Raw genomic sequence first — 25,304 nt, 5'->3', positions numbered from 1 at the left:
ACTGGAATAGATAGATTAATTGGAGAAAATGCATTTAAATTCCTGTGATGCATGGGGGCATCACAGGAAGGTGAGACCCCCAAGAACCCAAAGAGATTCAGAAAGGTACACACACTTCTTTATAAGGGAGAGGGAAATAGGCGATGCAGGTATTTTACAGGGTTGTGGATTGTTAGGGGAGCTGAGTGGCTTGAAGAATACACAGTGGCTGGCATGAAGCTCTCTGGGCTCAGGGTGTGGTATCCCTGTACTTGCTGAGGAAGATGAGGCAAGATCCGGGAACCTTAATTTTGCCAGAAGTTAGAAGGTGGCAACCAAAGAGTGAAATACAGAATTTGAGATACGACAGGGCTGCAGCTATTGATAATGATAAGATCAAGGCTATGCAAGTATGCTTTAATAAGTATGTTAGTCTGCAGTGTATGTTCTTCCAAAGAGGTAGCCTCATGTCATGTAGCAACAGTTGAACTATTTGAATTAGCTACAGTGTTTATGAATGTGTCTTGGTTATACTTTTGAGTGGATCACATTTCTGTATCATACCCTAGAATACCAAACCAAATACATGCCAGGATTTTTTTAAATGAAAGAGATCTTCATTTTAAATATGTAAATATTTGAATTGAACTTTTATTTAGTTTGCAAGACACACATATTTTATTTTTTCCTGCCAGGCAGATTAGAATTAATGTTACACAAATATTGCATTCACTTTCTTGTTTTTATGATATACAAAATATGATCACTTCTTCGCTATGACTTTTCCCCCATATCACCACCCTAACTCTCATACACAGTTAAATAATAAATCAACCACCCTGGGTAAAATCAAAATCAACAGACTTGGTTTTATCCTTGTGATAGGAGAGGAAGTTTCTCAGAGAAGTTCTAATCCTGATGTCAGGATTTGGAAATCAGGTGCCAAGTTACAAGGTTATAAGCTGGTATAAGATGGAATGCGCCTCGTAAGTCATTAGTACTTGGAGCTTCGCTAATATGCTTTCTTCAAGTTTGCTTATCCCCTATCAACTATATTCTCATTGCCTAGTTATATTATTGGAGCATTAAACCTGGGCTGAACTTTCTGATACCCAACAAGGCATTTTTATTACCAACAAACAAAAGTTGCTGGTGATTTGTGTTTTTCACCAGTCAGGTCCAGACAGTGCTCAGAGTAAGGACGCAGAGAAGTGTTTGCTGTCATCTGCAGGGACAAAACCAAAGCGAAGTATTTCAGGCTTTGCTGAAATCCCTGGGCACCTGCTCCCTCTGAGAAATTCTAAATGCCAGAAGAAGTACATGGAGGTCACTATGGAGAAAACAAAGAGAACAAAATAGCCTATGACTTTCATTATTTGCTTGTGAAACATTGCAATGATATATCTTATTTTGTCTTGGAGGAAGACTAAATGGGTCAAACTGTTAATGAATTTATTTCTGAGTAAATCCATTGGGATGGAAATGTTGAAAAGACAGCACCACACAAGATCACTCATGGTCATGTTTATTGTATCCACCTCTGAGCTTTCTGCCTCCCTTGGAAAATGCCTCTCCCTGCCAAAATAGGCAAATTTCCTCATAATCATAATTATATGGGCAATTTAATTTGTATAGGTTATGCTGAATAAAATTAAAGCTAGTCTCTTTTTTTCTACCAGGGATTGAACCGATAGGGGCTTACCCACTAAGCCACATCCCCAGTCCTTTTTTTTTTTTTTTAATTTTATTTAGAGACAGGGTCTACACTGAGTTGTTTAGGGCCTCACTAAACTTATTGAGACTGGCTTTGAACTCATGATACTTGTGTGTCAGGCTCCACTGGAATTAATAGGCATGGGCCACTGCCGGCTCTCAAAGTTAGTCTTGAGTAAGCTTTTCAGGTCACTGTTCTGCTCCTGTACCCTACCATCTCTGCCTGCAGGTTGGCCATCTAACAGAACAAGATTTACTTTCACTGACAGCATGGACTACACTCCGGATTTATCAGTCTTCCTCCCTCCAAACTCTCCCTTTGGACAAGTGACTCCACCTCTCTATAGCAGTTTCCTTTCTCTAAAATGGGGATAATGACAATGTCAATGTGAAGACTGAATGAACTGCTAAATGTAAAATACATGGAACACAGCCTAACGCACCCCGGGTACTCTGAAGTGTTAGCTATGTTACTGTCAAAAATATGTCAGGAGGCTGGGGATGTGGCTCAAGCGGTAGCGCGCTGGCCTGGCATGTGTGCGGCCCGGGTTGGATCCTCAGAACCACATACAAATAAAGATGTTGTGTCCGCCGAAAACTAAAAAATAAATGTTAAAATTCTAAAAAAAAAAAAAAAATGTCAGGCCCTGAGTCATTTCTCCCAGCTTCTCCATGTCTTATCTATCTTGATTGGTTATTTAGGGCTCTGAAGCAAATCACTTCAAACTTTAGTAGGCTAGATCAATAAACATTTACTTTCTCACAGTTTCTGTGGGTTAGGAATCTGGCACTCCTGAGTTAGATGGCTCTGCTTCCGAGATCATTCACATGATTGCTGGCAGGCCTCAATCCCGCTCCTCGTGGGCCTCTCTGTGGGACTGCCTCAAAATCTGGCAGTTGGATTCCTGCAGCATGAGCAAACCAAGAGAAAGAGACAGAAAGAAAGAGAGAGAGAGAAGAAAAGAGAAAGAAGAGCAAGTCTTTTTAAACTTTTTGAAAGTACCATCCTATCACTTCTGCCCTGTTGTATTCATTACAATCAAGTCCCTGAATCCAGCCCATACTTAGAAGAAGAGATTCCACAAAGGCAAGCATCATCCAGGCAGCCCGCCTTTCCATAGACTGTGGCCTGATTTGGGGCGTCTCCCTAAATTATTGTGTCTACACATATGTAGAGAATATTATTTCTACTGACAACAACGTATTTCTAACTTGTGCCCTCCTAATAATTATAGAGACACTAGTTTTGCCAGTAAGAACCCATTTTTGACATCCCGTAAGCTGATTAGCCCAGGCTGGGTTGGCAGAGGAGCTAAGAGGCAGAGAACCTGTAAGACCATCCTGTAACACATGCCTAAGGGCAGGTCATCTGTTGTCCCAAGAGTTACTGCCTAAAGGAACTGGCATGTACATAAACTGATGCTGACCACACTAAAGTTTTAAAATTTCAGACTTTATAATGTTTTGCTCTAAGACTTTTTACAAACCCTACCAACTCTGTGAAAACCTGCCCTCAATTTTGAAAATTTATGGCTACAAAAAGAAGAATAAATAAAATAAATAATTAAAAAAGAATATGATGAAACTTACATTTTTTTTTTTCTAACTTACATGGATCTCAGAATGGAAAATCCAGACAAATGGAATGTCTGTGTTGAATCCCACTGCACGGTAGCTCCAAACTGAGAAGGGATTTTGTTGATTTAATAAAGCTCTCTGGCCGCTCAAAAGACTGTGGTGGCATTTCTGCTTCACAGGATTTGGGGCACTGGATCTTCTGTCAGCACTCAAATAAAACTAAAAGAAAGGGAGGCAGCCAGAAATGGCAAAGTGCGGATGATACAGAAATAATCTCTAAATTTAAAGATGGTGATTTGTAGTGGGGGAAACAAACAAACAAACAAAAAAAGCAAACTACATACACTATGTTCTCAAATATAGAGAGGGAATAGTAAAAAAAAAAAAAAAAAACTAGAAAAGTAATATCCAAATTATTAATGATGGGAGTTCTAAGTAGTGAAATTGTGGATGGCACTTAACTTTTTTTCCTTTTTCAATATTTCCAAGACAAAGCATTTGTGGTGTATGTATATGTGTGCATGTGTGTGTGTGTGTGTGTGTGTGTGTGTGTGTATACACACAAGTTTTACAAAGGATTTTTCCATATTAGACTGCCAGTTTCAAATTAAAATCCATTCTAGAAAACTAAGAAGTTGGACTACACGGTGACCAGCATCAGTCTGTATTTGAGGCTTTCTCGTTTATGCTAATTCCACATGTAGATAACAATATTTAGCTCCATTTGTGCCTTTTTGAAGAGTTACCTTAATGCATTTACATAATTAAATAAAATTCTTTTATTACAAATTAGTTTTCTTTCTTTCTTTCTCTCTCTCTCTCTCTCTCTCTCTCTCTCTCTCTCTTTCTTTCTTTCTTTCTTTCTTTCTAATTGGTACCAGGGATTGAACCCAGAGGTGCTTAAACACTAACATCCCCAGCCCTTTTTATATTTTATTTAGAGATAGCATCTCGCTTAGTTGCTTAGGACCTTGCTAAATTGTTGAGACTCGCTTTGAACTTGCCATCCTCCTGCCTCAGGCTTCCAATCTGTGGGGATTATAGATGGGTGCCACTGCACTCAGTTTGGCTTTCCCTTATAATATTCATGTTTGAAATTTGCATGTAGGAAGATCATCTTATCTATTGGAATCACTAAGGGGGCACAGTCTAATATTTGCAACAAAAAGTGTATATTAGGTTTGAAGGTCTGCTGGCTTTGCTGGTTCTCAGATCAACCATTCCAAGTATGCTGTTTATCTTTGGAGATATTCACTTACTTGTAAGTGAACACTACCACTTTAAGAGGCCATCCCCACAGAGCTGTTGGTTAGTTTAGTTCACTGTCTCCAACAGAGTTAACTTATCTAACCAGGGCATGGGTGTTTTCAAGAAACACTATAGTTTCATATACATAATTTTAGATTTTGATTTTAAAAATATGTGTGTGTGTGTGTGTGTGTGTGTGTGTGTAGATAGACAGATAGCTAGTTCAAATACGTCCTCTCCAAAATTCAACTATTGAAATTTGGTGGTTAGTACAATAGCAAGGAGAGTATGATAGCATCTGGGAGGTGCTAGGTCATGAAGGTTCCTCCCTTCAGTTGGGATTGGGGCCCTTATAAAAGAGGAATGGATTTGATCCTCAGTACTGCAAAAAAAAAAAAAAATAGATCAGATAAGTTAACATTACATCCTCATACAATATTGAAGAATATTAAAAATTCTTTAGTGGCATTGATTATATGATTTTTAAGACAAAGAGCTCTGTGGCTCTGCAGTGGGTGCCCACCCCAGGCATGTGTGTGAGGAGGCTACCAAGGCTGGGGAAGAAACACCTGAAAGGAGAAGCAGAAACAAACCTAGGACCCTACACAGAAGAGTTGGAAGAGTTGATGTTCTCACCAACCAACGCTGGAATTCTTTGCAATACATTGGGTAATGGGCATAGTACTCAGAGAGTATGCTCATTCTCAGATATGGAATAAAATCACTTTTGACTAATGACTGCCTTGGTCCCATCTAACAAAGTTTTAAAGCAACACCCAGAGAGAGAAAACTGGTTCCAACTAACAACTGTGCCCCAGAATAAGGCACAAGGATATTGAAACTGATAGACCCAACCTGATCTTTTCTTAAAATTGGGCATCTCGCCACAAAACCATGAAAAGATAATTTCAGCTTTACTATAAATTACTGCAAATTCTGAACCTGCTTGGAATGCCTGCCCATGCCTTGAACTCACCCATGCCTGGCTCTCTGACCAGATAGCAGCCCTCTCTGAAACTTAGTGACACCTCATAAATATTGGCCTTCCCTGGCCAGGCAACGACCCTCTCTGAGGCTCTAATGGTCCTCATAAATTCTGATGTTGGGGCCAGCAAAAAATGTAAACTACTGCTTGTCAGAGTTCTGTTACCTGTAACCCCCCTTTGTGTAACTTTCTGGGCTATAAAGCTGGGCTGAAGGAAAGCTGGGGGCTGTCTTGTTCCCACTGTTTTGGGAGGGAGAGGCAGCCCGGCTGGTCGAAATAATAAGCTTGCTTTAATTTTATTTTAATTGGAGTCGGTGGTCTTTTGTTGCGTCCTGGTCTAACATTTTGGAGTTCCCCAGCAAGATGACCCTGCCCGACCAGATCACAAGACCAGACTGCTGGAAATTCTGAAGCTGGCCTTCGCTCCAGGGCCCCGGGGCTGGAGAGCCACTCTAGGGGGTGCGCACCTTGAGACATTCCAAGGCCTCAGAGTGAGCCTTCGGTCCCCGGAGCACTGCAGTGAACTGCCGCACTAAAACTATCAGCAAGCACCTGGTGGAGGAGGCCTCCATAGGTAAGTGGCGCCTTTGTAACATCTGGTATCCGGTTAAGGGAGATCTCTTCTGATGACAGAGAGGTGGCCTGGCGAGGCTCACATATACTCCTGTCCGGACAGTAACGAGAAATTGTTCTGTCCTGTGTTCTGTTCTGTAGGGAATTCCTCTGGAAGGGTAGAGAGGTGCCCACAGGCACGCACGCACTCCTACCCCAGAGCTTTAGCAACACGTTGCATTGCTCCTCTGTTTTTCTGTTTCTGTTTCTGTTTTCTTGTGTTTTATTCTGTGTTCTTTATGTTTTTTGTTTGTTTGTTTTTGTGCATTTTGTTGTGTGATTTCTGTGGTAAAAACTTAAGGATATTGGACGTGGAAATGGGTAATAAAGCAAGTAAGCCTGACACCCCTTTGGACTGTGTTTTAAGGAACTGCGATGAACTTTACCCCCCTTTGTTAAGCAGGATGAGAGAAGCCCCTAGCTGGCTGCTGGAGCACACCCACTGCAGAGGGCAATGCCTGCTGTGGACCTAAGAACTGACTATCTCCCAGATTAACAAGGGAGACTCCTTTAAAACCCCATTGTCCCTCCAGATCAAGAGAGTCACAACCTTTGGGCAGAGTCCCCTGTGTTTCTCCTTTGTTAGCAAAGCAATAAACCTCCCTTTTTCTTTTTCTCAAAACCCTGTCCTCATTATTATATTGGCATTAATTGGCTTCAAGGTCAGGAACTGAACTTTCAGTTACAAATTTTGATACCACCCCCACCCCCAGAACTTTTTGAGAACTGACTACTGAAATGTTAAGAGATGGAGCTTGCTTGGGGTGGAACCGAACCAGAGGAGCTAATCCTGTAAGTAAAAGGAGGGACTGAGGGACTCCCAGCAGCTGCCGAAGCCCTGTTGCTTCGGGAAATTCCCGCCTTCCTTCCTTGCACTGTAAGGATTATGCCACCTCTGTCTTCTTAAAAAAAAGAGAAAAAGAAAAAGGGGACACTTAATGCAGTAAAGTCGCCATGGAGACCCTTGATTTTACATTTCAGGTTGCCTCTCTGTGAAAACATCTGGTTCCCTTGTGGGGATATCTATGGTGCCACTGGTGTAGGAGATTTTTCTCTTATCTGCTCTGTTTTAAAGGTTTCTGTCTGTCAGCCATAGTCTGGAGCTCCTTTCTGTCTGTCCTGTGTCTTTGTTTCTGGCCCTTTAAGACATGTGCAATAGTGTGTTGATATTATAAATTGTTTCTTGGGAATGATCTTGGCTGAATGTGTGTCTAAAAGATGATGTTTTATTATAACCCATTCTGATATCTGAATGGGTTTTTGAAGCATTGCACAATCTTTCAGTTAAAAGTTGGGTTTAGGTAATTGTTTAGTTTATGATTTCAGATAGTTCATGCCAGAGAACTTAAATACTTAGGATGGAAAACTAAAGAACTCTACTTCCAAGTTGGCAAGTAACTTCCCAATCATTCAATCTTTTTTTCACCAATTTTGAATTGGGTAGCCTGGGAAAATGTCACTGTGTGTACCGGTGCATTAATTTGGACAAGGATAGTAAATCATAGTATGGTATCTGTTGACAAAACAAGATGTAAAGATATAAAATTTTGTAAATTGTATCTTAAACTTGTATCATAATTTTCAACATCCGAACCTGAAAATTATGACTTATGGTTAAAATGCCTTAGGCCTGAGGTGTCTGCTCAGAATAACAGTTTTTCCCTGCTCCTTCAGACCTCAGCCAGGACTTATGTTGAAATGCAAATGAAAGAAGCCTGCAAGCTCAGTAGGAGACTGATCTGAGGCCTAAGGAAAAAAAAAAAAAAAGTAAATTGTATGGTATTTACTAATTACTGGCCAGTCATTTTTTCTAGTACTCTTGTTTTTTCCTTAGATTCTGTATTTTTTTGAGCTCATGATTTTGATCCTACAGACCTAGGTTAATGTTTTTCTGATCTAGGTTAATGTTTTTCTGATCAGTTCTATCTTTGACCAACTGTAAAGTTTTTGAAACATTGCAATGGAGATATCACCTGCGAAAAGCTACAGGGCCTTTACTATTGTTAGGTGTGCACACTTGTGTTACGTGTTGTATGTCTATATATACATATGTCCTGTCCGTATATCATATATATGATATACAAATTAACATATATAAGGAGCGCTTATAAAAACAAATTTAAAAAATGGATCCAAAGATCTTTAATTCATGTGATTTAAATGGTTCGATTTAAATTGGATAAACACATAAAAATAAATGTCTTTAAATTTAAGCTTACAAGTTTTTCTAGGTGTTCAAAAAAAACTAATAAAATATTAATGTTTATAAAATGTCTAATATGCCTTGGTTCTAGGACTTTTCCTTCAACAACAACAAAAAAATGGCTAGCACTGTTCAATACACTTGTCTAATATTTTGATAAAATAAGTAAAGTAAATTTGATATGGGATTACTCATTCATGAGTACTATTGTTAGATATCTGATTGATGTACTAAGGTCTGTATACGTTTGTACTAAGGTCTGTATAAGATTGTAAAAATCAGTCATGTGTTAAAGAGACAAAAATTTCTTAAAACATAAGTTTACCCATAACATTGTGTTTATTAAGTTTTATTTTTTTTCTAGAGCAAGCAACCATAAAAATTAAACAACTGGTTAAATAAGAACTGTTATTTTAGAGCATTATACTGTCATTTTTTTTAAAAACTAAACTTGGTTAATATAAAAACATCAATGTAATTGTGATGCTATTAATGTGCTCATATCTTCCAGGTATACAAGTCTGTAAGGTAGAAACTTTAAAAGAGCATTATATCAAGCTGGTTTTCTGGAGTTGTATGGTAAAAAATATATTGGGGATTTATTTACCTGTTATCAATAAGATATGTAAAGTTTTATGTTACTTTTTACATTGGGGAACAATTTAAATGTATTTTTAAGTTAATGAGAGCCTAATCTATGTAAAGGTTAAAAACTTTCAGCCTTTCTTTAATTCATGTTTTAAATGTGATATCATATGTTGTTAGCTAATGTTCATGTGACCTCAAACAATTTATGTAAACTTTGTAAAATGATATTTAAAAAACAAAGATCAAGATCAGGCCCACCAACCCGCGGAGCGGCAGAGCCACCCCCCTGCGCCTGCAAGGTAGGCGTACCTGCCACCCACCGGCAGGTCAGGCCCAGCAACCCTCGGAGGAGCACAGCTGCTCCACGCGCCTGCAAGGTAGGCAGAACCGTGACCACCGACAAAACAAGCCCAGTGGCCCGCCAGACACATCGCCCCGGTTGGGGGAGGGGCAGAGCTGCCGGGCACCTGCAAGGTAGGCAGACCCGCGACTCACCAGCAGATCAGGGCCAGCAACCCGCGGAGCGGCAGAGCCACCCCCGCGCCTGCAAGGTAGGTGCATCTGCCACCCACCGGCAGGTCAGGCCCAGCAACCCTCGGAGGAGCACAGCTGCTCCACGCGCCTGCAAGGTAGGCAGAACCGTGACCACCGACAAAACAAGCCCAGTGGCCCGCCAGACACATCGCCCCGGTTGGGGGAGGGGCAGAGCTGCCAGGCACCTGCAAGGTAGGCAGACCCGCGACTCACCAGCAGATCAGGGCCAGCAACCCGCGGAGCGGCAGAGCCACCCCCCGCGCCTGCAAGGTAGGCGGACCTGCGACCCACTGGCAGGTCAGGCCCAGCAACCTGCTGAGGGGCACAGCTGCCCCACGGGCCTGCAAGGTAGGCAGAACCGTGACCACCGACAGAACAGGCTCAGCGGACGGCCAGACACATCTCCCCGGTTGGGGGAGGGGCAGAGCCGCCACCAGCGCCTGCTAGGTAGACAGACCTGCAACCGACAGACAGAACAGGCCTAGCAGCCAGCAGAGGGGCAGAGCCGCTGCTCGCGCCTGCAAGGTAGGCGGACCTGCGACCACCAAAAGAACAGGCCCACCGAAAGTACAGGCCCAGCGGCCTGCCGGCGTGGTAGGCACATTGCCCCAATTGGAGGAGGGGCAGAACCACCGCCAAAGCCTGCGAGGGAGACTTTGCAACTAGACAAGAGCAATATAAATATATAGGGGGAAAAATCAACAACACAACAGTTTCACCAAGCAGAAAGAAACGCGATCAGTATGAAAAGACAAGGAAAGAAAGGACTACAAGCAATGCAGGTCAACTCAACTTTAGAAGAAGTAATATCTGCAGCAGATGGAATGTCAGATAAAGAATTCAGGATATACATGCTTCAGATGATCTGGAATCTCAAGGAAGACATTAGACAGCAAAGTCAGACAATGAAAGACCACTTCGACCACTTCGACAATGAATTACATAAACAAATCCAAGAAGCAAAAGATCAATTATACAGGGAGATAGAGGTTATAAAAAACAAACAAACAGAAATCCTAGAAATGCAGGAAGCAATAAACCAACTTAAAAACTCAATTGAGAATATTACCAGCAGAGTAGAACATTTAGAAGATAGAACATCAGACAATGAAGACATAGTATTTCAACTGGAGAAGAACATAGACAGCTCAGCAAAACTGTTAAGAAACCATGAGCAGAACATTCAAGAAATATGGGATAACATAAAGAGACCAAACTTAAGAGTCATTGGGATATAGGAAGGTATAGAGGTCCAAACCAAAGGAATGAGCAATCTATTCAATGAAATAATACGAGAAAACTTCCCAGACTTGAAGAATGAGACAGAATTCCAAATCCTAGAAGACTACAGGACGCCGAATGTGCCAAATCATAAGAGATCCACACCTAGACACATTATAATGAAGATGCCCAACATACAGAATAAGGAGAGAATTTTAAAAGCTACAAGAGAAAGGAAGCAGATTACATTTAGGGGTAAACCAATCAGGATAACAGCTGATCTTTCAACATAGACTCTGAAAGCTAGAAGATCCTGGAATAACATATTTCAAACACTGAAAGAAAATGTGTTCCAACCAAGAACTGTGTATCCACCGAAATTAAGCTTCAGGATGGAAGATGAAATTAAAACCTTCCATGATAAACAAAAGTTAAAAGAATTTGCAGCTAGAAAACCATCTCTTCAAAACATCCTCGGCAAAATATTACAGGAAGAGGAAATGGAAAATATCAATGAAAAACAACAGCGGGAGGTAGTACAGTAAAGGGGGGGGGGAATAATCAAAGAGGAAAACAAACCATGTTTAGTAACATAAATAAACAAATATGGCTGGAAGAACAACCCATATCTCAATAAGAACCCTAATTGTTAATGGCTTAAACTCACTAATTAAGAGACACAGGCTAGTAGAATGGATCACAAAACAAGACCCAACAATATGCTGCCTTCAGGAGACGCATTTGATAGGAAAAGACATACATAGACTGAAGGTGAAAGGTTGGGAAAAATCATATCACTCATATGGACTTCGGAAACAAGCAGGAGTGTCCATACTCATATCAAATAAAATAGATTTCAAGCCAAAGTTAATCAAAAGGGATAAAGAGGGACACTACATACTGCTCAAGGGAACCATACACCAACAAGACATAACAATCATAAATATATATGCCCCAAACAATGGTGCAGCTATGTTCATCAAACAAACTCTTCTCAAGTTCAAGAGTCTAATAGACCAACATACAATAATCATGGGAGACTTCAACACACCTCTCTCACCACTGGACAGATCTTCCAAACAAAAGATGAATAAGGAAACTATAGAACTCAATAACATAATTAATAACCTAGACTTAATTGACATATATAGAATATACCACCCAAGATCAAGCAGTTACACTTTTTTCTCAGCAGCACATGGATCCTTCTCAAAAATAGATCATATATTATGTCACAGGGCAACTCTTAGACAATATAAAGGAGTAGAGATAATACCATGCATCTTATCTGATCATAATGGAATGAAATTGAAACTCAATGATAAAAGAAGTAAGGAAAAATCATGCATCACTTGGAGAATGAATAATAGGTTACTGAATGAACAATGGGTTATAGAAGACATCAAGGAGGAAATTAAAAAATTCTTAGAGATAAATGAAAACACAGACACAACATATCGGAATCTATGGGACACATTGAAAGCAGTTCTAAGAGGAAAATTTATTGCTTGGAGTTCATTCCTTAAAAAAAGAAAAAACCAACAAATAAATGATCTAATACTTCATCTCAAAATCCTAGAAAATGAAGAGTAAAACAACAGCAAAAGAAGTAGAAGGCAAGAAATAATTAAAATCAGAGCTGGAATTAATGAAATTGAAACAAAAGAAACAATTGAAAAAATTGACAAAACTAAAAGTTGGTTCTTTGAAAAAATAAATAAAATCGACAGACCCTTAGCCACGCTAACGAAGAGAAGAAGAGAGAGAACTCAAATTACTAGCATACGGGATGAAAAAGGCAATATCACAACAGACACTTCAGAAATACAGAAGATTATCAGAAATTATTTTGAATCCTTATACTCCAATAAAATAGAAGATAATGAAGGCATCGATAAATTTCTTAAGTCATATGATCTGCCCAGATTGAGTCAGGAGGATATTGACAACCTAAACAGACCAATATCAATTGAGGAAATAGAAGAAATCATCAAAAGACTACCAACTAAGAAAAGCCCAGGACCGGATGGGTATACAGCAGAGTTTTACAAAACCTTTAAAGAGGAACTAAGACCAATACTTTTCAAGCTATTTCAGGAAATAGAAAAAGAGGGAGAACTTCCAAATTCATTCTACGAGGCCAACATCACCCTGATTCCTAAACCAGACAAACACACTTCAAAGAAAGAAAACTACAGACCAATATCTCTAATGAACCTAGATGCAAAAATCCTCAATAAAATTCTGGCAAACCGGATACAAAAACATATCAAAAAAATTGTGCACCATGATCAGGTAGGATTTATCCCTGGGATGCAAGGTTGGTTCAATATACGGAAATCAATAAATGTTATTCACCACATCAATAGGCTTAAAAACAAGAACCATATGATCATCTCGATAGATGCAGAAAAAGCATTCGACAAAGTACAGCATCCCTTACCTGAGATAAGGCTCTCTGTCCCATCTTACTACATGTGAGAATGACTACGAAAGCAGTAGGCCAGATTTTAGTTCATTTAAAGTTATGTTCAAAAGTTTTTTTTTCTTTCTGTCAAGATTACTAGGATCTCAAACAGGGGATATAATGTATAACTCAGCCAAAAATTCAGGGTAGCTATTACACGAACTAAGTGTTTTTACTCTTGTTAATTTTATTTTGTAATTTCCTTATAAGTGATCTAAAGATTCTCTGTTAGTGTTTTACAGAAGTGTTGCTTTAAGAACACAACATGGGTTAATTTAAGATAATAAGCCATCACCTACAAGACAGATAGGATAATACAGACCCCAATTAATAAAAAGATAAATAATTATAAAGTTATAGACATTAAAGCCCAGTACTCTTAATATAAGGCTGTTAAAATTTATTTGCTGGATATTTAAGAATAAGTTTTAAAATTAAATTTAAATTAAAAGGGCCGAAAAACCAATATTTGGCTCTTGCCCTCTGAGTCAGTCTGAATTCAGGGAACAGGGGACTTCTCTAAAGAGCTTTGCAACTCTGGGCCACATAACCTCCCGATCAGGGAGATTAATGAGACCACTGGAGAACAGAAAGCCAATCAGTGCATTTGCTATGAAGAGGAGGGTCATCAGAGAAGGGAGACATCCCTGATGCTTCCAAGGGAAGCCACATGGTCAAGCAAGGCCTGGACCCATCCTAGTGCAAATGGCACTAACAGAACTGAGAAGCTGCTCTCAAGTTTCCCCAGGACTCCCAGGGAAACTCAGCTGACTGTTAACAATAGATAGAAACAAAAGTCAGTTTGACTGCTTCATCTTAAACACTTAGCAAAGACAGTTAAAACCAAAATAGAGCCATTCCTGGGCATTTTAAATAATAATAATTATTATAATTATTATTATAATTATTATTATTATTATTATTCAAGGTATACACTTTATGTTAGCCTCCCAAAATAAGTAAGACTGGAGGCTACAAAGAAGGATTCTCAGACAGAAACGCCTGATAACTATAAAAAAAGACTATCAAGAGGAGCTGCCAGAGGCAGAAGTTTTTAGTTTAAGGCCTACAGATATTCCTAACCTACACAGGTAGGCTTCGTGTTTGCTAGTATGATTATCCAGCCCTGAGTAACAGAATTAAAGGTTTCTCTATTAGACACAGAGGTCATACTAGTAAAAGAATTTTGCAAGATCAGATGACATTAAATTATTAAACTGTATCTTGTGGGGAAAGACATCTGTAACTCTAAAAGTTAAATGTTATGCTTACAGTCCTGATAACTGGGGATGTTAAAGCCTGGTGAGGGAACTTCTATACAGTGACATGTTCCAGCTGCTGCAACATTTATTCAGTACTCATGGTTTTTGTTTCTCTCATAGAAGCACCCATCTCCAGATGACTTTACAACCTGTTCTTCCCCAACCAGACTTCAAACCGAACTGACTTCTAAAAGGCAACTCATGTCCCTTAACTGACTTTTAAAAGGCAACTCATGTCCCTCATGCCGTGCCCCCTCACGTCACCCCCTCTCAGCTCAGAAGAAGCCAAAATGAGCGACGCCTCTCTTCTTACAACAATGGAGCCAAAAATGGACTGTTAATATAAGTAATTAATTAAGTCAGGTAAAATCAGGGAGACCGGTTTTGGGTGAGTTCTAAAAAGTTGGAGACTATTGCCTGAGGGATTAAAATTCCCTCACTGCTCTTCCCCTACCCTATCAAAGATTTGAAAGGGACACGTAAGAAAAGGGGGGAATGATAGACCCAACCTGATCTTTTCTTAAAATTGGGCATCTCGCCACAAAACCATGAAAAGATAATTTTGGCTTTACTATAAATTACTGCAAATTCTGAACCTGCTTGGAATGCCTGCCCATGCCTTGAACTCACCCATGCCTGGCTCTCTGACCAGATAGCAGCCCTCTCTGAAACTTAGTGACACCTCATAAATATTGGCCTTCCCTGGCCAGACAACGACCCTCTCTGAGGCTCTAATGGTCCTCATAAATTCTGATGTTGGGGCCAGCAAAAAATGTAAACTACCATTAGTGTGATGCTTGTCAGAGTTCTGTTACCTGTAACCCCCCTTTGTGTAACTTTCTGGGCTATAAAGCTGGGCTGAAGGAAAGCTGGGGGCTGTCTTGTTCCCGCCGTTTTGGGAGGGAGAGGCAGCCCGGCTGGTCGAAATAATAAGCTTGCTTTAATTTTATTTTAATTGGAGTCGGTGGTCTTTTCTTGCGTCCTGGTCTAACAAAACAAAAACAGTAAAAGAATACCTGTCATTCCAGGACAAAACTCATACTGTCTGGCATCCTGTAAATATTACCAGTGATGAAAATAAGCCTGGATGTGACCCATAATGAGGAAACTTGTCAGTAATTGAAATAAGCCAGAAATAAGACAGAAGGTAAAGTTTATAGTCAAATATATTAAAACATTTATTACAAATTATGTATATGTTTATGAAAATATATGGACATATATATGAGTTATGTTACATAATATATATTACATAATTACATTTAATAGCATGTCCAAATATGGAATGTATAAAAAAAAGCAAAAGATAAGAAATTAAAAGCATAATATCCTAAGTGAAATTTATATTACATTAAGAGACCTTCAATTTCTTTTTTTAAATGAAGGGACTATGTGATAAATGATAGTGTTCTGAAGGCACAGGAGAGAATGTCTTGAACATAACATATTATTCTCTAAGCATGATCTTCAGAACTTACAGTCAATTAGTTAGACTAAAGTAGAAAGTATCTGGGCAGTGGTGATTTGGTGGAAAGAAAATAATCTCATAAAATATGTTTTTAAATAAATTAGTATTGATGACAGTGATTGCAGCTAATATTTATTGGCCATTTACTATGTGCTAAACACTACTCTCTACTCTAGTTACTTTATGGATATTCAGTTTTTTAATCCTCTTAGAAACCACATGATTTATTATCCTCATATTACAGATAAGGAAAAAAAGGTGAAGACATCAAAATGTCACACAGATAAAAGAAAACAGACTAGTAAACTTAGAGATATAGAAAGTACTGAAAATGTGACAAAGGAAAAAAACTGGAAAATAGAGTATTAATCACCCATGAAACAATTTTAAGTGATATATATGATATATAATTATATATACATTATATGTGTGTGTGTATATACACACACACCTATGTATGCGTGTGTGTATATACGTATGTATATATATATATATATAATTACAGCCTTTGAAGGATTCAAGAGAGAAGGAACAGGGAAATAAGTTTGAGGAAATGATTGTTCAAAACATTCCAAATCTGGTCAGGTTTAGTGGTGCATGACTATAATCCCAGCAACTCAGGAGGCTGAGGCAGGAGGATTGCAAGTTTAAATTCAGCCTCAGCAACTTAGTGAGGCCCTGTCTTCAAATGAAAATTTTTTAAAGTCTGGGGTTGTGACTCAGTGTTTAAGTATCTTTGGGTTCAATCCATGGTACAAAACAAACAAACAAAAACCTTTCCAAATCTGATGGAAACTATAAACCTATTAACCTAAGAGGCTCATTGAATCCCAAACAAAACAAAACAAAAAATTTTAAAATAAGAAAACTAATACAAGATTCTGCTACCTAAACAGTTGTTAATTTAGGAAACTAGAGAGGCAATGAAGGGATGATGAAAAGATAAACAGACACACATATAAAGAAAAAGGTGAGGCTCAATGAATCACTAAACTGTGGTAGGGAGAGAGTGACCCAGAAACAGCTCAAGGATGTTTATTACACAGGTTTTAACATCAAAAGGGTTATTGTAAGAAAGTTTCTTCAAAACAAGCAGAACCAAGGTCGTAGGTATGAACAGCCCAATTATGATAATTGGTTTGTGCCCACAATTTTCTAACCCCAGGACAGGTTGTATCTGAAATTCAAGGTCAAAAACTGATAGTCCCATGGCTGGCATAGAAACTTCTTTTGAACAGGGCATCACCATAGCAACTGGGAAATCTTAATTGACACCTTCACACCAAAAGTTCCCAGAAGAGGCATTGCCTTTGTCACAGGACAGCTCAAAAACCATTATTCAGTCATTGCTCCCAACAACAAGGCACCTCATAAGTTTCTTAAAATAAGTGATAAGAAGGAAATGTTAAAAGCAACAAGAGGAAAAAAGACATATTATGAACAGAGGGCCAAGATAAGTTTGACCACAGATTCTCGCTGGGAATAATGCAAGCCAGACAGTAGAACAAAGTCTATTATAAGGTATGAAAAGAAAACCAAAATGTAGAATTCTATACCAGTGAAACTATCTTTCAAAAGCAAAATCAAAAATGTTGTTTCAGACATATAAAAAGAATCCATCACCAGCAGATCTCCATAATAAATAATATTAAAAAAAATCTTCAGGGGCTGGGACTGGGGCTGGGGCTGGGGCTCAACGGTAGTGAGCTTGCCTGGCACGTATGAGGCACTGGGTTCAATTCTCAGCACCACATATAAATAAATAAAGGTCTATCAACAACTAAAAAGGTATTTTTAAAAATATTAAAAAATAAAAAACTCTTCAGGCAGAAAGAAAAGAATACACAGAGAAATGAATACCACCAGAATTGTGAATAGATTGGTAAGTATATGTTTTGTTTTCTTATTTTAAAAATCACATTAAGAGAATTGATTGAAGTCAAAATAATAATAATAAGAAAAATATATATAGTACAAAGGCCAAGAAATTGGAAATTATAGCATACTTTGGTAAGATTCTTATACGACATATAGACTGTGATTAAAGGTGTATGACATAAACACAAAACCAACCAACAAAAATAACAAATATGTACAAATAATAAGCTAACATGGAATATGAAATGGAATCACTGCAAATATGAGTTTAATCTCCCCAAAAGCACAAAATTAGGAAAAAATAAACAAAGAATAGATGTGATAAATAGAAAATAAGTAGCAAGATGATCAATGTAAATATACCATCTCAATATTTACAATAGGCAAATATTCTATTACCTCAATTAAAGAGCAGAGATGATCTTATTGGATAAAGAAGAATATTCAAGTGATGAATTAAAGTATAAAAACCTAGATATGGAAAGACACAAAGACAAGAAGAAACCATAGGTCAGAATAAAGTATTTATTAACAAATATTTATTGAGGATGTACTAAACATTAGTCATTCTTTTAGCTTAGTCATTCTTTTAGCAGAGACATCAGGGAGCTAAAGGGATGGATGAGGTTAAAGATACAGTATTAACTATAAATGAGAAACTTGGAAGAATGGGAGGTTTTGCTTGGAGGATAATGTTTTAATAAAAAATTTAGAGACATAGCAGTTCTGAGACAGGTCCTGTGTTAGTCAGCTTTCTGTTGCTGTAACAAAGAGTTGAGATAAATGGACTTATGGTTCAGAGGTTTCAGTCCAGGTTCACTTGGTCCTACTGCTTTGGGTCTTGGCAGCACAGTACATCATAGTGAGGAGTATGAAGCTGAGGAAACTGCTCACTACAGTGGTCAGGAAGCAAAAGAATAACAGGAAGGGACCAGGGGTGTCAATATCTCCTTCAAGGGCAAGCCTCCAATGATCTAACTTCCTCCCACTAGGCCACACCTCCCAAAGTTTTCCCACCTCCCTATAGCACCATAAATTGGTGACCAGCTTTTAATGCTTGAGCCTTTGGAGGATATTTCAGATCCCAAACTATATCAGGCCTAGATTAGTTGTGTTAAACTTCAGTATTCATAATAATATCTCAGTGTCTCAGGAGGTAGTTAAAATACAGATATTTGAGTCTTACCCATATACTTTCCTGTCCCGTGGTTATGATTCTGTAGCTCAAGGATGGGCCCTGGGAATGAGCAGCTTTAGGGGAAGTCAAGAGTACAACTTTGGAAGCAAATGGCCTACAAAGAGTAGAAATAAAGATTATGTAGTCTCTAAGTGTTAGTCCTCATTTGGAGATATAAGATCATGGCCGGGTTTTAGATGGGAAAGAAACTTGTGAACCAAATAAGGAAACCTTCAATTTTTTTTTTTAAATGAAAGGGCTACATAGGTGATAAGTGATAGTGTTCTGAAGGCATAGGAGAGAATGGCTTGAACATAACATATTATTCTCTAAGCATGATCTTCAGAACTTCCAGTCAATTAGTTAGACCAAAGTAGAAAGTATTCGGGCAGTGGTGATTTGGCAGAAAGTGTTGTATGGTATGGAAAATCAACTCACAGAATGATTTTTAAAAAAATTTTTTTAGTTGATGATGGACTTTCATTTTACTTATTTATTTTTATGTGGTGCTGAGGATCAAACCCAGTGCCTTACACAAGCTAGGCAAGTGCTATTCCACTGAGCCACAACCCCAGCCCCTCACAGAACAACTTTTAAAAATTAAATTAGTATCAATGACAATAATTACAGCTAATATTCATTGACCATTTACTATGTGCTAAGCACTATTCTAGTTACTTTATGGATATTCAGTCTTTTAATCCTCTTAGAAACCACATGATTTATTATCCTTATATTACAGGTTAAAAAAAAGATGAAGACAGATTAATATATCAAAATGTCACACAGATAATAGTTGAGAAATTATTGTCCAACTAAGACATACTGAGAGTTTAAAATAAGATATCCTAATTATTTCAAAGAGCAAAAGACAGATTTGAGAAATAATAAGAGAAAAGTTTATAGAACTCAGAAATGATCAGACTGAAAGAGAAAGCAGAAATGACAGATCTGAAGTTGACTATTATTTGAGTTACTAATTAAATAGTGCTGTTAATAAGAAAGAAAATTCTGAAAAATTCTATCAAGGCTGTAGCACATAGTAGGATGTTTATGAGGCGTATATATAAGATGAAAGAGAGAAAGAAAGAGAGAGAGAGAGAGAGAGAGAGAGAGAGAGAGAGAGAAGGATTTGAGAGTAAACATAAGTTATCATGCAAACAGTAAATATATCCAACTGAGTTGCATGGCTTTGGGTCCAAAATGTGGAAACAGACATTAGTAGGAATTAGGAGTAAAGACCCCGAAGCAGGTGGCAGGGGAGTATGCAAGTCATTGTAGCCAGGAAATGCTTTTGATGGTAGTAATTTAAAAACTCTACCAAGAGTGGCAACACAGTAAAGATACTTAGTTAAATCATGTAATAGAATTTTGAAGGTGGGCAATTCCAGGTTCAACAAGGTGGCTTGGTTATGTTATCAGAAGCCCACACCCTTTTTCTCTTTCTACTTTGTCTTCCTCAATATATTGGTATTTGATCTTGGGCCCGCCATTCATGGTTGTAGGATGGCTGCAGGCAGCCCCCTGAAATAGGTTTCTCTCTATATATTTTTTAAAATAAGAAGAGATGGGGTGAAAAGCAAGGGATTCCATGGTGATATCCTGGGGCTGAGGTGAAGGGACATGGGGAGGTACTGATCAACAGGTATAAAATTTCAGTTATGCAAGATGAATAAATTCTGGAGATCTGCTATCAACATTGTGCCTGGAGATAATAACCATGTATTGGACATTTTTAAAATCTGTTAATAGGGTAGGCTTCACGTCAAATGTTCTTACCAGAATAAAATTAAAAGGAGGGAAGGAGAGAAGAGAAAGGGGAGTGGGGGAGAAGATGGTGGAGCCCCAGCAAGGACTCTTTGCCTGACTTACTATTGCACTAATCAGAACATAAAACCCTTGATCAGAGTCTCTCAGGTCTCATTGACCGGAACTGGATCCATTGGGTCCTTCCTAGTCCGAGAGAGTATGGGAGAATATGTAGACTGTAAAATAAAACGAAATTGTCATTATTGCCTTAGATTAATTATTTCTCCTCAGAACTAGGAATATTCTGCATTTCTTCCTCAGAGGAAAAAAATAGTCATGGCTCCATTAGAAGAAAAAAAGCAGGAAGCAAGGAAGCAAATGCCCTTTAGTAGAAAAGTACCCACATCAACCAAAAAGCAGATGAATTCTCCTATGAAGATCATCCAAAATGAATGAAGAAAAAAATCAAGGCCAGAGGATGAAACCCTGAAGGAGCAGAATATATGAAGAGATTAAATGATTAAGAGGAGTGGAGGAGGGAGGAGTGGAACAGGCAAAGTCTGAAGTGTGGTGAGTGCAGCAGTGCTCAATGCAAAGATAACAGTTCCCTACCTGTCTTCACAGAAGGCACCCTAGAAAAGGATAAGTGAGACTACAGCGGAAATATATAAACAGCACTAAAGTTGACATAGACCTGTACACAGTTTCCTGACTTTGGCTCTGTCGATATTGGAGGCCAGATAATTCCTCTTTGTGGGGGCTTGTCCTGTACAATATCCTGAGTAGACTCTACCCAGGATACTAGTAGCAAATCTCTTCACCAAAATGTCTTCTTACCAAAAGTGTCTCCTGGGGGACAAAATTATTCTCAATAGGAAACAACTGATCTGTAGCAAGGATAGGCTTCAGGAAAATCTGCAAAGAGGCAGTGGTAATTAAAGTGGATCTTGTCAACTGGACATCATGTAGGTGGCAAGTTTGGAGCGAAAGAAGTTCCAAGTCGGGGCTGGGGATGTGGCTCAAGCGGTAGCGCGCTCGACTGGCATGCGTGCGGCCCGGGTTCCATCCTCAGCACCACATACAAACAAAGATGTTGTATCCACTGATAACTAAAAAATAAATTAAAAAAAAAAAAAAAAAAAAAAGAAGTTCCAAGTCATATCGTTCAGAGGCATGATGGAAGATTTGGTTGTGGTTAGGTACACAGTGTGTATTCATGTCTGGCTTACACAAGAGCATATGAGCACCATTTACATGTGTTTGAGCAGGAAAAACAATCTAATCAGAACAGAAATCTAGGAAGATTACTTGCCATCTGTGTTGGGTGGATTGCAGCAAGGAGAGATTAAAGGCAGGAATAGCAATAAGGTGGGGGGGAGGTATAAGAACTGACTAAACTAGGGCAGTGGGTATAGGAACAGAAGGGAGATAAGTATGAGAGATCTTACACAGATAGAACTGGGAAAGCCTGGTGATAAGGGGAAGACCAGTTCTTTCCCTCCCGGTTTAAACACTATCTCTAAAGATATGAGCTTCTTTAAAGTTAGGAGTTTGGACAATCTGGAGGCTGTTGATGATATCAGCAGAGAGAAGGAAGTCAGAAGGACAAGCAGGCTTAAGAGAAAGATTTTTAGGCTTGGATTTTAAATAATTAAATTGAAATGATATTGATGAACCAGATATCTAGTATAGTTTCAGGAAATTATCAGACTCAGGTCATAGTTGAGACATGTAGGGGCAGAATGCACAACAGGAAATCAAAGATCAAACACTGGTGAAATGAAAGTCTAGCCTGCATTTGGAGAGCATTGCCGCAGTCTGGCTGGGCACAAATCACCGAGCCACCACAAAGCACTTGTATCTTCAAACAGGAAACTTTATTGCCCGAACTCCACCAGCACTCCACGCACACTCCCCGGGAACTCTCCTGAACGCCATCCACAGGGCTCCTCCCTCGCACACCACACCAACTGGAACTCCCCGGGAACTTCACCAACCAACGGGAACTTTCCAGGAATCCCTGCCAGAGCTCCAAAGTAGCAGTCGCCCGAGGCAGCAGGGGCCGCCCTATTGACACAGCTTAACTTAATTATCATCATCTTAATGGCTTGCCTCTCAACCATTACTTCTGGCAAAATGCCAGGGGCCATTCCAACTGGGCTGTGGCTCTCAACAGAGCATGAAAAGAAAGAGGTGATCATAAGTAAGGAAAAAGAACCTTCTGGAGAGGCCAGAGAAGGTCCAGAATAGAGGTGGAAGGCAGGGGTTTCAAGAAAGATGATCAATTCTATGGATCAGTGTAGGAAGTACCCTGAGAAGTTACAGAGAACCAGTGGAAAGATTTACAACATCTTTTCAAGAGGGATGGGAATTAATTGTATGTTGAGAGAGTATAGAAGAGTCTGTATCCCACTCCAGAAGTCTTAATTAATAAGTGGAGTGCCTGTAATATTCTAAAATTACTTTTGATGAAGCTTCAGTCCATGCCCTTCACTTGATCATTGTTGAGAGAACACACAGGTAACCTAGGTGGGGCATATAGAGTGGACCTCTAGTGCGAAGCACTGTACATATATTGCCTTGTTTGTCTCCTGTAACATACCTCCAAATCAGGTACCCCCTTCCTTATCTCAGTGATAAAGAAAAAATCAAACTGAGTTTCAGAGCTATTAAATAACTTGTGAAAGGTCATACTTACAAAATAGTGAAACTGGGTATACAAATTCTGGTCTGACCCGAAAGCTAATGTTTTCCCTAACTCCATGCCTCCCCTTTACTTGATGATCATTTATTAAACAGCCCCCTTGGTCTTAGTTTATAGACCAAGGATTAGACTCAATAGGATTAGACTCAAGTATGTTCTTCAAAGGAGTTAAGAATCAAACTGAGAGTGCTAAGTGTGGCAAAAACCCTAATCTTTCCCCACCTTATCCAGAGATAGTTTACACAAAGCTTATCAAGTTATATAGGAAGAATTGGATGTAAAGATTATAGCCTTTTCCTTATTCAATGGGAAGTTCTTGGGTAGCTTCCCTTCCCCTCTTTGGATGTCACCAGCCCTGGGCTTGAGAGATCATCCAACTTTGTGTTCCCCCCAATTTTGACGGGTGGCCAACCTCTCTGATATGAGTCCCATTTTTCATGGGGATTAGGTACTAGAATATGAAAAGCGAGGCTAAAAATAAATCCAGTAAATCTAAATTGTCCTGGAAAATGTCTTAAATTTTCCAAATAGCATAAATGATATTTGAGAACTGAACTTGGTGCGTGTACACATATATGTAATGGGTCATGTGTGCAATTATAGGAGATACAAAAAAAGATAAAATTTGGTAGTATTTTTGATTGTGAAAAATTAAAAAAAAATAACTTTTTTTTTCTGAGCTTGTATAGTTGAATTTTATAGTACATTTTGCTCTTTATGTATGAGCATATCATTGCTTTCTGCTAATTCTCCTACCTGAGGCCCAGGGGATGATCATAGCTCAAGGAGGTTTGTGAATTTCCTTCCCCTAGAGAAAATATACCAAGTGACAGGAAAGAGATTCTGCATATATTTTTTTCATAATGATTACAATAAAGGACTTTGTGGTAACAGTGTCGATTTAATGGAACTAGGCTATGTGGGACTTTGAAGTTATCTCAAAGTTAGTAAAAATTCTGTCTTTTCTTCAAGTTCAGTAAAAGACAGTGCTGCAGGCACAGTGGCACACACCTATAATCTCAATACTCTGAAATATGAGACAGGAAGATCACATATTCCAGGCCAGCCTCAGCAACTTTGCAAGACCCTATTTCAAAATAAAAAATAAAAAGAATAGGGGAATGTGGCTTAGTGGTGAAGTGCCCCTGGGTACACTCCCTAGCGTGCATGTGTATATACACACACACACACACCACTGCTGACAGATAACAAACACTATGGCATAATAATCAAGTCTGGAGAATTCTACTTCCTTAAATATCATTCAGCTGTGGCATAATCGAGTTTGGAAGCGTCTACTTCCTTAAATGTTTTTCAGCTGTGACTTGCTTAAAGTCACTTGCTTCATATACCACATTTCAAGCAAGTCACATCTAACCACCTGTGACAGAGACACCACATGGTGAGTGAGGAGGACTCTTAAAACTTGGGAAGAATGGTTTTTGTTATCTGAGAGAGCAGCTCTGGGAGCTCACATGTGGTCACAGGGGAGACCTGTGGGAACTCTTATCAGCATTAGGGGGAAAGGAGGACCCTATTGAGCCAGATTGTCTCCTTCTGTAGATGTGAACTCCCCACATTACATGTTACACTTTACTTATCCTCAAGCTCTTTGTTTTGATATCACCTTTTCTCTTCTTTGCTAACATCAGTGAACCCTTGCACAACAAGGTCATTGGATCTGGAAGTCATTGCCAGGCATAATCATTGCTCCATTTAGGTTTATAACCCTATTGCTCTTTATCCCATGGCCATGTTCTATCTCTCCTCATAAAATTTACTGTGTGCTGGGCAGGGGATGTGGCTCAGTGGTAGAGAATTTGCCCAACATGCATGAGGCCCTGAGTTTGAGCTCCAGCACTGTAAAATAAATAAATAAAATAAATAAATAAAACATTTACTATGTGTTACCTGATTTTAAAACAACATCTATATTGA

Source organism: Callospermophilus lateralis, chromosome 4, assembly GCF_048772815.1.
Source record: "Callospermophilus lateralis isolate mCalLat2 chromosome 4, mCalLat2.hap1, whole genome shotgun sequence".
NCBI classification, from domain to species: Eukaryota; Metazoa; Chordata; class Mammalia; order Rodentia; family Sciuridae; genus Callospermophilus; species Callospermophilus lateralis.
The sequence above is the reverse complement of the archived record's forward strand: the minus strand, read 5'-3'. Positions refer to the sequence as shown.